Genomic DNA, 12,805 nt, shown 5'->3' on the forward strand with positions numbered 1-12,805 from the left:
GCCCCCCTTGGCCCTTTGTGGTCCTGCAGCATGGAAGATCCAGCAGCGCCAGGGAAGAGGAGCCTGAGAGCGGGAACCTGACTCGGCTGGGGCTGCCCCGGCTGAAGGGTTGAGAGGTCACGGCCCCCCCCTTCCCCCCTCGTCCCCTTCACCCCTCGTCCCCCCTTCACCCCTTCCCCCTCGTCCCATGGCTCCCCTCCCTCATCCAGAGTCCCTCCCCAGCTTTCCTGGAGACCCTTGAGGGACTGGAAGGGGCTCCAAGGTCTCCACGGACCTTTCTTTCTCCAGCCTGAACGCCCCCAACTCTCTCAGCCTGTCCTCACAGCAGAGGGCCTCCAGCCCTCCCAGCATCTCCGGGGCCTCCTCTGGACCATATATATATATTTATATATATATATAAAGAGACACCTTCCGCTCCTCCTGTGTCCCCACCAGTGCCTGCCACCCTGCCTGGCCAGGGGCCGGGTCTGCTGCAGCCCCCCGAGACGCCACTCCAGTGTCCGGCAGCCCTGCTGAGGGTCCCAGGGGAGTAGGGCAGCCCCCCATGGCCCCTCCGGGTGCTGGCTGGGGCCAGGATGGTGCCCAGGAGGGACGGAGGGGTCTGGCCCTCGACGCCTTTGGTGACAGAGCGCGGGGCTCGTGGAGCTCTGGGGCTGCTGCCCACCCAGGGCAGGGCAGGTCAGTGCACCACCATAGCACCCATGGCGGGTGTGGGGCAGCACTTGGGTGCCGCGGGTGGCTGGCAGGGTCCCGCAGCAGCTGCAGGGCTCTCGCCGGGTTGGAGTGGGGGAATTTGAAGGGGAAGCTGCCGTTGGAGCCGCACAAGGGGAAGCCGCCACGTTCAGGGGCGGGTGCAGGTTGTTGCGCGGGTAGGGGACAGTGAGGGGTGCACCCCTGCTGTGTGAGCGAACCGCACTTGGGTGCAGGCAGATGCTCAGCCAAACCCAAGTTAATGCTCTTGCGTGAGGCCGTCAGCGAGAGCTCAGCACCAAAACCAAAAACCAGCCCTGTTTCGGCTGGAGATCGGGCTGGTAAGTGGCTGAAACAGCCTGAACGCAGCAGAAAACCCGACTACGACTCAACCCCTCGATGCTCTAAATACCCGCAGCCATCGGGGTCTGTGGAGCTCCCCCTGCCCAGGTGGGGACTGTCCCCTGGAGCAGGGACCCCTCTCAAGGGGACCCCTCGAGGCTGAGAGACACCGTACCTTTGCATACCTGTGACATTTAAGATACATACGGGAAACCGACGCCATGACCTTTGTATCCCACCCAAACCCTGCGTGCAGTAAATAGCGGAGCATTTCCTGCCGATACATCTGGCCTTACGGAATATCTCACCCCCCTGCATTTACTGATCCGTCCTCAATAAAATAACGACTCCATCAGCTCTGGCTGAGTGACCTCTGGCTCTTCTCCTGCGACAGCGACGGCGGCTGGTCCACGCTCACCCTGCCCGACAGCCTGTGCTGGGGGGGGCTGGGCCCCTCGTCCCCATCCCTGCCCCACACCCCACAGAGTGGCTGTCGGAGGCCTCGGGGCTCATGCCATCTTGTCACCGGTGGAGGGGACCGATCAGCTGGTGGGGAGGGGGAGCGTGGCCAAACCCGGGGGGACACCCGTGGGTGATGGGGGAACTGGGGGATGAGAGCCGGAGGCGCTGGGGCAGCCGGAACAGGGTGCAGGGGACACGGAGTGCCCTCGGGCTGGCTGGGATGGCGCACAGACGCTGGCAGCAGGGATGGCCGTAGCGAGGGGAGCGCGGGGGGCCAGCAGCACCGCCCCCGGCTGAGTGCAGGGACCCGGCTGGGGGGACACGGCGAGGGGAAGGAGCCGCTGTCCCCGCGGGGAGCCCCGGGGCGAGGAGGGAGCCCGGCCAGGGCAGACCCAGGGGCCGAGGAGGAAGGCAAAGGGGCCAGGCAGCATGGAAAGCGCAGAGCAGCGCGGACGGGGGTCCCACCGAGACCCCAGCCCTGTGCCGACTCCGCTCAGGGGTGTAAGAAAGGCAGGTGTTGCTTTTGCAGAGGAGAAAAGCCGTTTCCATCAGAGGTGACACGATAAGGGAATGACTGAGACAAAGAGGCTCCAGCAAAGGCTTGTAGAACATCTCTTATCACACAGACAAAAGGACAAACTGATTCCTACTGGATTAGCGTCTGGAAGGGTAGTCATACATTTAACCAGGGCTAATGACATTGAGCAATTTTTTTGTTACCAAAAAGGAAGGAAATAAACTAGTCAGATAATCTCTTTAGGTGTAGCATAAAGAGAAGCAAACAGCGGCAGGACATGCGGGAAGAATTTTAGGCTCCTCGCACAGACCGTGAACCCTGGAGTACCCAACCAACGGGAAAGAGGGGAGGGAAAAATTGGGCCGGGATTAGGAAATAAAAAGGTGTGGTGTTTCAAGAACGGAAAGTGTGCCTACTTGCTAGGTCACCCGCTCTTGCAAGAGCGTGAATAAAAATGTGCCTCCCAGAGGATTCTGCCTGAGCCTATTTCATTCGGACCGGAACTTATTTCTCACAATTTGGGGGCTCGTCCGGGAGCAGAAGTCATCTTTTTGGGAGTCTGTGTTGCCGAAAGATGGGAAGACGCGTCCCGTTGTTTTCAACGGTCTCGTGGATCGTCGGCAGGGATTCCGGGAGGAATCGACTAAGATCTCGAGACCCAGTTGTGCAGCAGACTCTGTGAACCACAGGGGGAAAAGGGATAGGTGTATTCGGCACAGAGAGTACGAGCAGGCAACTCCGTGCATGGACCAAGGTAAGAAAAATCGGACCGTTAAAGTATTGCCTTGATGGTCGGGACATTCTAAGGGACTTGTGTGTGAGTGACTGAGACGTACTGCGGTACGAAGCGAGTGTGGAGTCGGGATCCGCGGTTCTGTAGTCCTGCGAGGGGCGCAGCCGGAGAAGGACGAAGCGAAAGGAAGGGGTGTAAGAAAAGTCTCTGTTCAGAATGGGAAATAAGGATTCTAGGCCTAGGGATGAAGAAGGGGATACTAAGAAAGACCCCGGGAACATTCCCCCAGACAGTCCTTTAGGGGAGAATGCTGAGTTTTCGGAATGATTCTTCTTGTACAAGGGATAAAGATAAAAAGAAAATGATTTGTTTTGTTCGGACCGCATCCCGGAGGGGCCGGGGGCGGACGGGGGGGCCGTGGACATCCTGGGAAGGGTCTCAGGGGTGTCCTAGGGGTCCTGTGTCTGTCTTAGAGGATCCCAGAGGTGTCCCAGGTGGGACACGTTTGCATTTGCATTTGAATTTGTTTGGACCAAAGAACCCATAAGACCTCCTAGTGTATTTTGGCCCAAATTTGGATCTGATGAACACTGGGTCTGTCAGACTTTAAACATGTATGTGAATAATAAGGACTAATAAGGAAGTCAAAGAAGGTGAATATGCTTTTTGCTGGGTCAAGATGAATAGATTCAGGAACGCCCAAATCCATTTTATATGTTCGCAGCCCAGACCGTCGGTGATGTTTCAATCGACAAAGAAATTGAATCCCCGAAGTGGGACCCCTTAGGCTGTTACTTGGGGGCGAGGGAGAGGGGTGAATAACAGGGGACGAGGACTGCCCCGACCGCTCCTACCAGCAGCTCGAGGTTCACCGGTAGGGTGTTATCATTGTGGGATTTACAGAATCCCCTAATTTGCTTGGCGAGTGTTAGAACAAGTGCTTGAACAATCCAGCCCTCCATTGGGAGTAGCCCTGCTTCAGTATGTGGATGATTATTGGTATCTGGGGAGGAAGAAGGCAGGGTAAAAGAAGCCACGAATGAGTTACTGAACTTTTTGGGACAGTAAGGTTTGAGGGTCTCAAAAAAAAAATAAAAAAAAAATTGCAATAGGTGGAAACAGAAGTGAAGTACTTGGGACATGTAGTCAGTGAAGGGAGTCGAAAAAATAAATCCTATAAACCTTGTAAGTCTGGGGATAAAAGGATGGAGAAAATGACTGTTACATTGGGAGAGAAGAAACTTGATACGTGACGGACCAGTCGACGGGCTGTGTTCTCTCCCTCCGCCCCAGGCAGGGACGCCTTTCTGGGTAAGCGCTGCGCCTTTCACCCTCTGGTGAATGTTACCCCGGGTTGCTGTACTATCATTATTTTTGCTAGCAATGTTAACCTGAAGTAATTAGCGCTATTGTAGTCAGTGAATTTATCAACGGCAATCTCAAGTCTGTTCTGTCGCTCTCAATAAAACAACTAATTTCGATTATTTGTGAATCTGATTCAGTGAAAGTCCTGTGGTGGGACTCTGATAGTAAATCAGTGAAAGTCCGGGACTCTGACAGACAAATACACCAACAAGTAAAAGCATCTGAAAAATTCCCTAGTGCATGGTCCGCTCAAATATGTGAGATGTATACCTTAAAGCAGGCACTTAAATTAACTGGAGAAAGGAGAAGGAACAATATACACAGACTCTCGCTATGCCTTTGGGGTAGTGCATACCTTTGGTAAAATTTGGGAAGAACGAGGACTAATAAACAGCAAAGGGAAAGAACTTTTACACAAAGAACTTACACAGCAGGTGTTAGCTAATATATTAATACCAAGTGAAATAGCAGCTTTACATGTTAAAGGTCACCAGAGAGACAATTCAATCACCGCAAGGGGAAACAGATTAGCGGACAAGGTGGCAAAAGAGGCAGCCTTGGGGCAGGAGAAGCAATGACAGAAGCAGGGGCAGTGGAGAAAGGTGGTAAATGGATTCTGCCTGACGGAAGGGAAATGGTCAACAAACAATGAGAGAAACAGTGACAGTGTTACAACAGGGAAGCCATTGGGGAACGTATGCAACGTGCGAATAGTTTTGTGGAAGTACAGGTGCTTTGGCATATACACAATAGCCAAACAAATTTGTGAGGGATGTGCTATTTGTAAGAAAGTAAACAAGAAAGCCTTGAGAAAGCAATCTTCGGGAGGAGGAGAGCCCGGCTTGAGACCATTCCAAAGTATACAGGTAGACTTCAGTGAACTACCACCAACAGGCAGGCGAAAAGATCTTTTAGTCCTAGTGGACCGTCTGACTGGATGGGTGGAAGCCTACCCCTTGGTGTCAGCTACTGCAGCAGGGGTAATTAAGATAATCCTCGAACAGATTATTCCCAGATACGGGTTAGTGGAGAATAGAAACTCAGATCGGGGCAGTCATTTTATCTAAAATCCTTCAAGGAATTCTGGAAAGTTTAGGGACGGTGTGGGAATTTCATATCCCCTAGCATCCCCCGTCATCAGGAAAAGTTGAGGATGAACCAGACCATTAAGAGACAATTCAGTAAGAGACAATTGTCGAAATTACCACGGACTAAATGTTTACCCATAGCATTGTTGAGGATCCACAATTCTAGAAAAGATACAGGTCTCTCGCCCTGTGAGACGCTTTTTGGACTACCTTATATGGGTAACAGAGAAGACTTGCCCACTTTTGAAACTAAAGATATGTTTCTTAAGAACCGTACACTGGGGTTGTCGTCTTCTTTCTCTCGCCTCAGAAATAAAGGATTTCTTGCTCAAACTCCGCCGTTGGAATTTGTCGTCCATCCGTATAAACCAGGGGACTGGGTACTAGTCAAATCCTGGACGGAGAGTAAGCTACAACCGGAGTGGGAAGGACCATTCCAAGTCCTCCTCACTACTGAAACCGCAGTAAGGACAGCAGAAAAAGGATGGGCTCACTACGCTCAGCAAAAAGGAGCAGTTGAACCCCCGCCAACAGATCCGGTAGAACGGTGGACTGTACATTCTACTGACAGCCCACTGCGAGTAACCCTAAAGAGACAATAAGCCGTGGGTTGGGGCGGGATGATCCAGTTGGGAGACATAAATCTGTGCATGCCATGAATTTTAAGAAGCGTTTTGCGATGATACTGGTCATAGGGGCGGTGTTGAGCTTCCCACTAGGAAGCTGGAGTGTACACCTAGATCACCTACGAAGTGCACACCCAGATTACCCGGTTAGGCTTATCATAAATATCACTAAAGGAGATACCCCACAGACTGTACGCTTTGATGCCTGTCAAGTACTGAAGTGTGGGAAGCTAGAGGCCCAAAGACGGTTGAGTGGTGAAAACAGGTACCTGTTCCCAGAAATTTGGAGGGTCGCAGAGGGATATCAGGAGGCTGCACCTTGTGACCGATGGAGTGAAGCGTGGTGGACCACCCAAATTGGAGGGTGGGCCATTGATGACAAGTGGTTCAAGTCTTCTTATTATTACCCTCTCAAAAAGAAAATACATTTTTACAAAGGATCACCTTCCCCAGAGTGTGGCCTTTTTGAATGGACTCCTCGGTTGATAACTATAACCCAGAGGGACGATACAGCTAACCTGAGGTATGGAATAGGAGCAGATGTGTCTGGAAGAGAGCCAAGGGGAAGATTTAGAATAGACCTACTGGAAAATAGCAGTTAAGCAGAAGGGACAGCTATGACTACTAAAACTCCCAGTAATACAACAGTGGGAACCACTGAATGACCCAGCTTTGGTAACGGTTGCTGAGATTACAGATCTTAGACAAACATTTGAGATTGAGACAGGGTACGGTGAGACGAATGCTTGGGTAGAATGGGTAAAATATACTGTTAATAGTTTGAACCAAAGCAATTGCTCTGCTTGTGCCTCAGGAAGGCCCACAGCACAGATTGTCCCTTTTCCCTTAGGGTGGACGAAAGATTCCCTAGGGATGTGGTGTATGATAGCATTATACCAAGAAAGGACGGCCTGGGGAAACGAGGCTTGTCATTCACTTTCCTTACTGTTTCCTGCCTTGGAATCTAGAGATGTTAAAGTGCCACCAGCATTTTCCACAGCAATTGGTAACCATCCAGCGTGCCTCTCACGGCAGGGTGTGAATGCTACCAAACCTGGGGGGGGATTTACCCTGTGCACTGAAACTCTGAATGGGACCAAGGATGTAAAAGGAAACTACTCAGCGATACGAGTGCCTTGGGTGGATCTCTGGTGGTATTGTGGAGGGAAGACCTTGCGATCTGTGTTGCCGGCTAACTGGAAAGGTACATGTGGAATGGTACAATTGGCAATACCATTCACCCTAGCATTTGAAAAAGGAACAGGAACCCTGAGCTCAGGCAGTAGCGTAAAAAGAAGTGTGGGTGTATCCTTTGATGAACGGATATATATAGATCCCATTGGAGTCCCTAGAGGAGTCCCAGATGAACACAAAGCAAGGAATCAGACAGGAGCAGGATTCGAGTCTGTCTTTTTCTGGTGGATAACTATAAGCAAAAATGTAGATTGGATAAATTATATGTACTATAACCAACAGAGGTTTATTAATTATACCAGAGATGCATTGAAAGGAATAGCTGAACGATTGGATGCAACCAGCGGATGGCATGGGAAAATAGGATTGCCCCGGACGTGATCTTAGCAGAGAAGGGAGGTGTGTGTGTAATGTTAGGGAACCGGTGCTGCACCTTCATCCCCAACAATACAGCTCCAGATGGTGCTATAACTAAAGCCCTTCGAGGGCTCACCAGTCTAGCTGATGAGTTAGCTGAGAACTCTGGAATAGACACCTCACTGACAAGTGGGCTGGATTCCCGGTTTGGGAAACGGAAAGGTATGGTGGTATCAATATTGACTTCTCTTATAATGGTAGCGGGAATGTTAGCGGCTGTCGGACGCTGTATCATTCCCTGTGTGCGAGGATTAGTTCAACGATTAATTGAAACTGCCCTAACGAAACGAATGGAAGTAGACCCTCCCCCATACCCTGGGAAAATGCTTCATCTAGAAGACAATAAAAACTGTCGAGAAGAAGAAGAACGTAACATCACGCTGTCGGCTCCAGAGGCCTCATATGGAACCATGCCCTGGGAATGCAAAAGACAATAAGATTATGAGAAAGGAAAGGGGGAAATTGTAAGAAAGGCAGGTGTTGCTTTTGCAGAGGAGAAAAGCCGTTTCCATCAGAGGTGACACGATAAGGGAATGACTGAGACAAAGAGGCTCCAGCAAAGGCTTGTAGAACATCTCTTATCACACAGACAAAAGGACAAACTGATTCCTACTGCATTAGCGTCTGGAAGGGTAGTCATACATTTAACCAGGGCTAATGACATTGAGCAATTTTTTTGTTACCAAAAAGGAAGGAAATAAACTAGTCAGATAATCTCTTTAGGTGTAGCATAAAGAGAAGCAAACAGCGGCAGGACATGCGGGAAGAATTTTAGGCGCCTCGCACAGACCGTGAACCCTGGAGTACCCAACCAACGGGAAAGAGGGGAGGGAAAAATTGGGCCGGGATTAGGAAATAAAAAGGTGTGGTGTTTCAAGAACGGAAAGTGTGCCTACTTGCTAGGTCACCCGCTCTTGCAAGAGCGTGAATGAAAATGTGCCTCCCAGAGGATTCTGCCTGAGCCTATTTCACTCGGACCGGAACTTATTTCTCACAGGGGGGTCCCAGCAGGGCCCCCAGGCACAGCCAGGTCCCGGCAGCGGCAGGGGGGTCCCCAGCCCCATCTCAGCCCCGGTCCGGCGGGGACGGGCTCAGCCACAGCTGGGGAGAGAGGGCGGGGGCTGCGGGGGCCACCAGGCAGTGCCGGGGGGGGGCGGCTCCCAGGTCTCTCCCGGCTCCCTCAGAGGCAGCATCACCCAGGCGGCTTGTGCTGAGGCCGGCACAAGCCCGGGCAGCGGCGGGGAAGCGCAGCTCGCCCGCGGGCACCCGCAGCTCGGCCGCAGCTGGCGCGAGGGCGGGGGGCGAGGCGGGGGCGGGGCCTGCAGCCGCCGCGGCCAGACCCCACCCCCGTCAAAGGCGGCCCCGGGGAGGGCGGCGAGCGGGAGCGGGAGCGGGGCGAGCAGCCAGGGTGCGGGAGGTCACGCGAGAGTGGAGCTCGCGCGGGATTTCGCGCGGGAGTTGAGCTCGCGCGGGACGCCGAGGCAGGGCGAGGCGGGGGAGCTCAGCCATGGCCTGTGCCCGAAAGGCGCAGCCTCCCGCGTGTTGCGCACTTTCCAGAGGAGACGCGGCCACGCAGACAGAGCCCCCCTGGACGCCTGCAGCCCCCCCGGGCTGTGTCTGCAGGGAGCGCCTTCACCTCTCCCGGGTAGCGGAGGGTAGAAGGGATGGCGGGTGCGTGAGGTGCGAGCAGGCGGCTGATGCGCTCGGCCTGGCGGCAGAGGTCAAAGAGGGAGCAGAAAGGCTGCGGAGCGTCAGGGAGAGGGCAGAGCAGCAGAGAGTTGGGGTTGTTCAGCCTGGAGAAGAGAAGGCTGCGGGGAGACCTTCTTAATGTTTACAAGTATCTGAAGGGTGGGCTGAAGGAGGATGGAGCCAGACTCTTTTCAGTGGCTGCCAGTAAGAGGACGAGGGGTAACGGGCACAAGGTGGAACATAGGAAGTTCCGATCAAACCTGAGGAAAAACTTCTTCACGGTGAGGGTGAGAGCGCACTGGAAGAGGCTGCCCAGGGAGGTTGTGGAGTCTCCTTCTCTGGAGACTTTCAAGACGTGCCTGGCTGCAGTCTTGAGTAATGTGCTGTGGGCAATGCTGCTTTAGCAGGGGAGTTGGATAGATGATCTCTAGAGGTCCCTTCCAACTCTGAAATTCTGTGATTCGATGAAACGTTCAGCCTGGAGAAGAGAAGAGAAGAGAAGGCTCCGCGGAGACCTTGGAGCCCCTTCCAGCCCCTCAAGGGGCTCCAGGAAAGCTGTGGAGGGACTCTGGATGAGGGAGGGGAGCCATGGGACGAGGGGGAAGGGGTTTCCACTGCAAGAGGGGAGACTGAGCTGAGATCTCGGGCAGAAATTCTTGGCTGTGAGGGCGGTGAGCCCCTGGCCCAGGTTGCCCAGAGAAGCTGTGTCTGCCCCATCCCTGGAGGGGTTCAAGGCCAGGTTGGCCGGGGCTTGGAGCAAGCTGGGCTGGTGGGAGGTGTCCCTGCCCAGGGCAAGGGGTGGCACTGGGTGGCCTTTAAGGTCCGTTCCTACCCAAACCATTCCCTGAAGGGGTGGGGCGCTTCTCCCGCTCCTCTTCTCCCGCTCCTCTTCTCCCGCTCCTGTTCTCCCCCTCCTGTTCTCCCCCTCCTGTTCTCCCCCTCCTGTTCTCCCCCTCCTGTTCTCCCCCTCCTGTTCTCCCCCTCCTGTTCTCCTTCTCCTTATGGTTTGAGAAACCCACCACAATTTCTTGTCCTTTAGAGAACTACTCTCTCACCCGATGACCCCTCCCCAACCGGGAAGGGGAACTGGGGGAAAAACAAGGACCCAGGAGGACACTGGGGAGCTAAATTGCGGTTCTGTGATGGTGACTTGGAGCACTGCAGCCACACTGGAGTCCGTGCCATGGGCGCTCTGATGCCTTGTCTCCCCTGGGCCCTCTCCTCCTGATTGTGATGGGGCTCAGCGTATTCTCATCTGTGCTGTGGAGGAAGCTGCTTCAGGTAGGTGACTTGACTGTTGCAGCACACTGTGCTGTGGCATGGGGTGGCGAGGGATGGCGTGGGGTGGTGTGGGTGGCTGTGGTGTGGGACTGGGTGGGGCTCCCGTCTCACCCAGCTCCTGGGGACCTTCCAGAAGTGAAGGAGAAGAAGAAGCGTCAGGCAAGGAAGACAAGAGCCCAGCCGGAGAAGCAGAGCTGAGCTCTGAGAAAGCTGAGAAGGCAGCCCTGAGCTGGGGCTGTGCCGGCAGCTGCTGGCCGCTCACTCTGTCTCCTCCCTCTGCAGCTTCTCAGACAGTGGCTGGAGGAGTGGAGAAATCCTGGCCCAAGCAGGAGAAGCGGTGAGTGTGGGGGAGACCCCAGATGCTGCCCCAGACCCTCACCCCGTGCCCTGCCCCTGCCTGCGCTGGGCAGCCCTGACGGCCAGCCAAGGGGGGTGCTGCCTGCGGGTCCCGCTGGGGTCTGGGGTGCAGCGGGGTCTCTTTCTCCTCCTCTGCAGGGCGAGTGCGGAGGCCTTGAGCCGGAAGCCCCTCTCCCCACGGGCCCCGCTGGCCACCATGGACTCCATGACAGACAGAGGCTACTCTTCCTCAGCTTCCTTTACCCTTCCCGGAGGCCTGTCCTGGTGGGATGGCGGAGCTGGCAGCACTCAACCGCTCAGGACCCCGCCATCCCCCCAGGGCTGTCAAGGGGAGGGTGGAGGAGCCAGGGCCAGCCCTCTGCCAGGAGCCCCCACAGGAACTGCCAACAAGGACCACGCAAGAGGTCTACTTGACCTCTTGCACATTTTCAAGGCGTGGGGGGAGAGGCAGCAGCGCGGCGAGCCCATGGCCAGACTGCCATGGCCAGACAGCCCATGGCGAGAGCCGGCTGCCGGCCGCGCTGCATCTGCTTCAGAAATTTCCCCTAATGGCTGGGAGGTGTGGGGCCGGGAACCCCCTGGGGTGCCCCACTTCTGATCCAATAAAAAAGTCAATATTTTCTCTATCCCTGTGACTGTCAGCAGATCAGTTTTGTCCCTTGACAGGAGCAGAGAATCAGTTTTGTGTAATGACAGCAGTATGTGCTACAGTAATGCCGACTCTCCTGTGGAGATGGGGGGGCCCTTGCCCCTTGTGCATTACACCCCACCCGAAGAGAGAGACAACATCTATTATTGTGTTTACTATCTTTATCTCAGATCATCTGTTATTATGTGTAACAATAATGCACCCTCAGTGAGTTTGCAGATGACACCAAGCTAGGAGGGAGTGTTGATCTGCTTGAGGGAAGGAAGGCTCTACAGAGGGCCCTGGACAGGCTGGAGGGATGGGCCAAGGCCAATTGGATGAGGTTTAATAAGGCCAAGGGCCGGGTCCTGCATTTCGGTCACAACAACCCCAAGCAACGCCAGGGGCTTGGGGCAGAGTGGCTGGAAAGCTGCCCCGCAGAAAAGGACCTGGGGGTGCTGGTGGCCGGCCAGCTTAACATGAGCCAGTCCTCCCCCAGATGAGCTGGGATCACTGGAAACCGGCTCAGCTCTCTCCAACCCCCCCCAAAGCAGCACAGCCCTCCCCAAAATGAGCTGGGACCGCTGGCGTCCAGCTCAACCCTGCCCAGCCCCCCCAGACCAGCGCAACCCCCCAAAGGCAGCCCAGCCCTCGGGACCCTTGCAGAGGCCGCCAGGCTGGGGCCCAGGGGGCGGGTCGGGGGTGTCGCGTGAAAAGGGGCAAAGCGGTTTTGGCAGAAAAGGAACCCCCTTGTGTTCTAACACTCCTCACCGAGGTGGGAGGCCAGGTGCGGCTGGGTTTAAATCCTGAGGGATGCCCAATTCAGCGCTATCAGCCCAATGGCGTTTAATGTGTATTAAAGTGTTACGATTTGGGCACAGTAATAGTGGACTGCACCTTCCGTCTAGTCGTGCTCATGAACTAGCACAGCCACTCTCGAGTCTTTGGTCGCGTTCGGTGAGAAACCAAAAGGACGAGCTACTTCAAAAAGTGCAGTTTATTTAAGCAACAGATAGATAGGTTCTTAGGGCAGCCGGTGATAAATACACTGTCTGCAAAGCACGTGCAAATGAAAGTATTGTTACATCTACAAAACGCGGGACAACGTTCTAACGATACAGCCTGGCTATACATGTAGAAAAGAGAGTCTCTAGAGAAATTTCTGAGTTTCCCGAGGGAGCCCTCGGTATAATCTATGTCTTACCCAAAGGTGTCCCTATGCGGGGGAAGAGAGGCTCAGCCCGTCGCCTGCTCCCAGAAGCCAGTGATGGAATTCTTTGCGATGGTGTCTTCCCTGGGTATCCCCCCTCTCTCGGGCTGTTTTTGTATTTATTATCTTCGAGGTGGAGTTTGAGTGACTTTAGTCGTACATACTTTTACCATGAGTGGTGTAAATTTTTCTCGCTTCACAGTTAA

At 54.3% G+C, this 12,805-nt stretch overlaps 1 long non-coding RNA gene across 1 annotated transcript; it reads left to right on the forward strand.

Annotated features, from left to right (window-relative positions):
- Nucleotides 1-10,371: 10,371 nt before the first annotated feature.
- Nucleotides 10,372-11,387, forward strand: LOC134514982 (uncharacterized). The gene is made up of 2 exons (XR_010070844.1): nt 10,372-10,404; nt 10,538-11,387. It is a non-coding gene; the product is annotated as an uncharacterized LOC134514982 (long non-coding RNA).
- Nucleotides 11,388-12,805: the final 1,418 nt, after the last annotated feature.

Source organism: Chroicocephalus ridibundus, chromosome 1 (assembly GCF_963924245.1).
Source record: "Chroicocephalus ridibundus chromosome 1, bChrRid1.1, whole genome shotgun sequence".
NCBI classification, from domain to species: domain Eukaryota; kingdom Metazoa; phylum Chordata; class Aves; order Charadriiformes; family Laridae; genus Chroicocephalus; species Chroicocephalus ridibundus.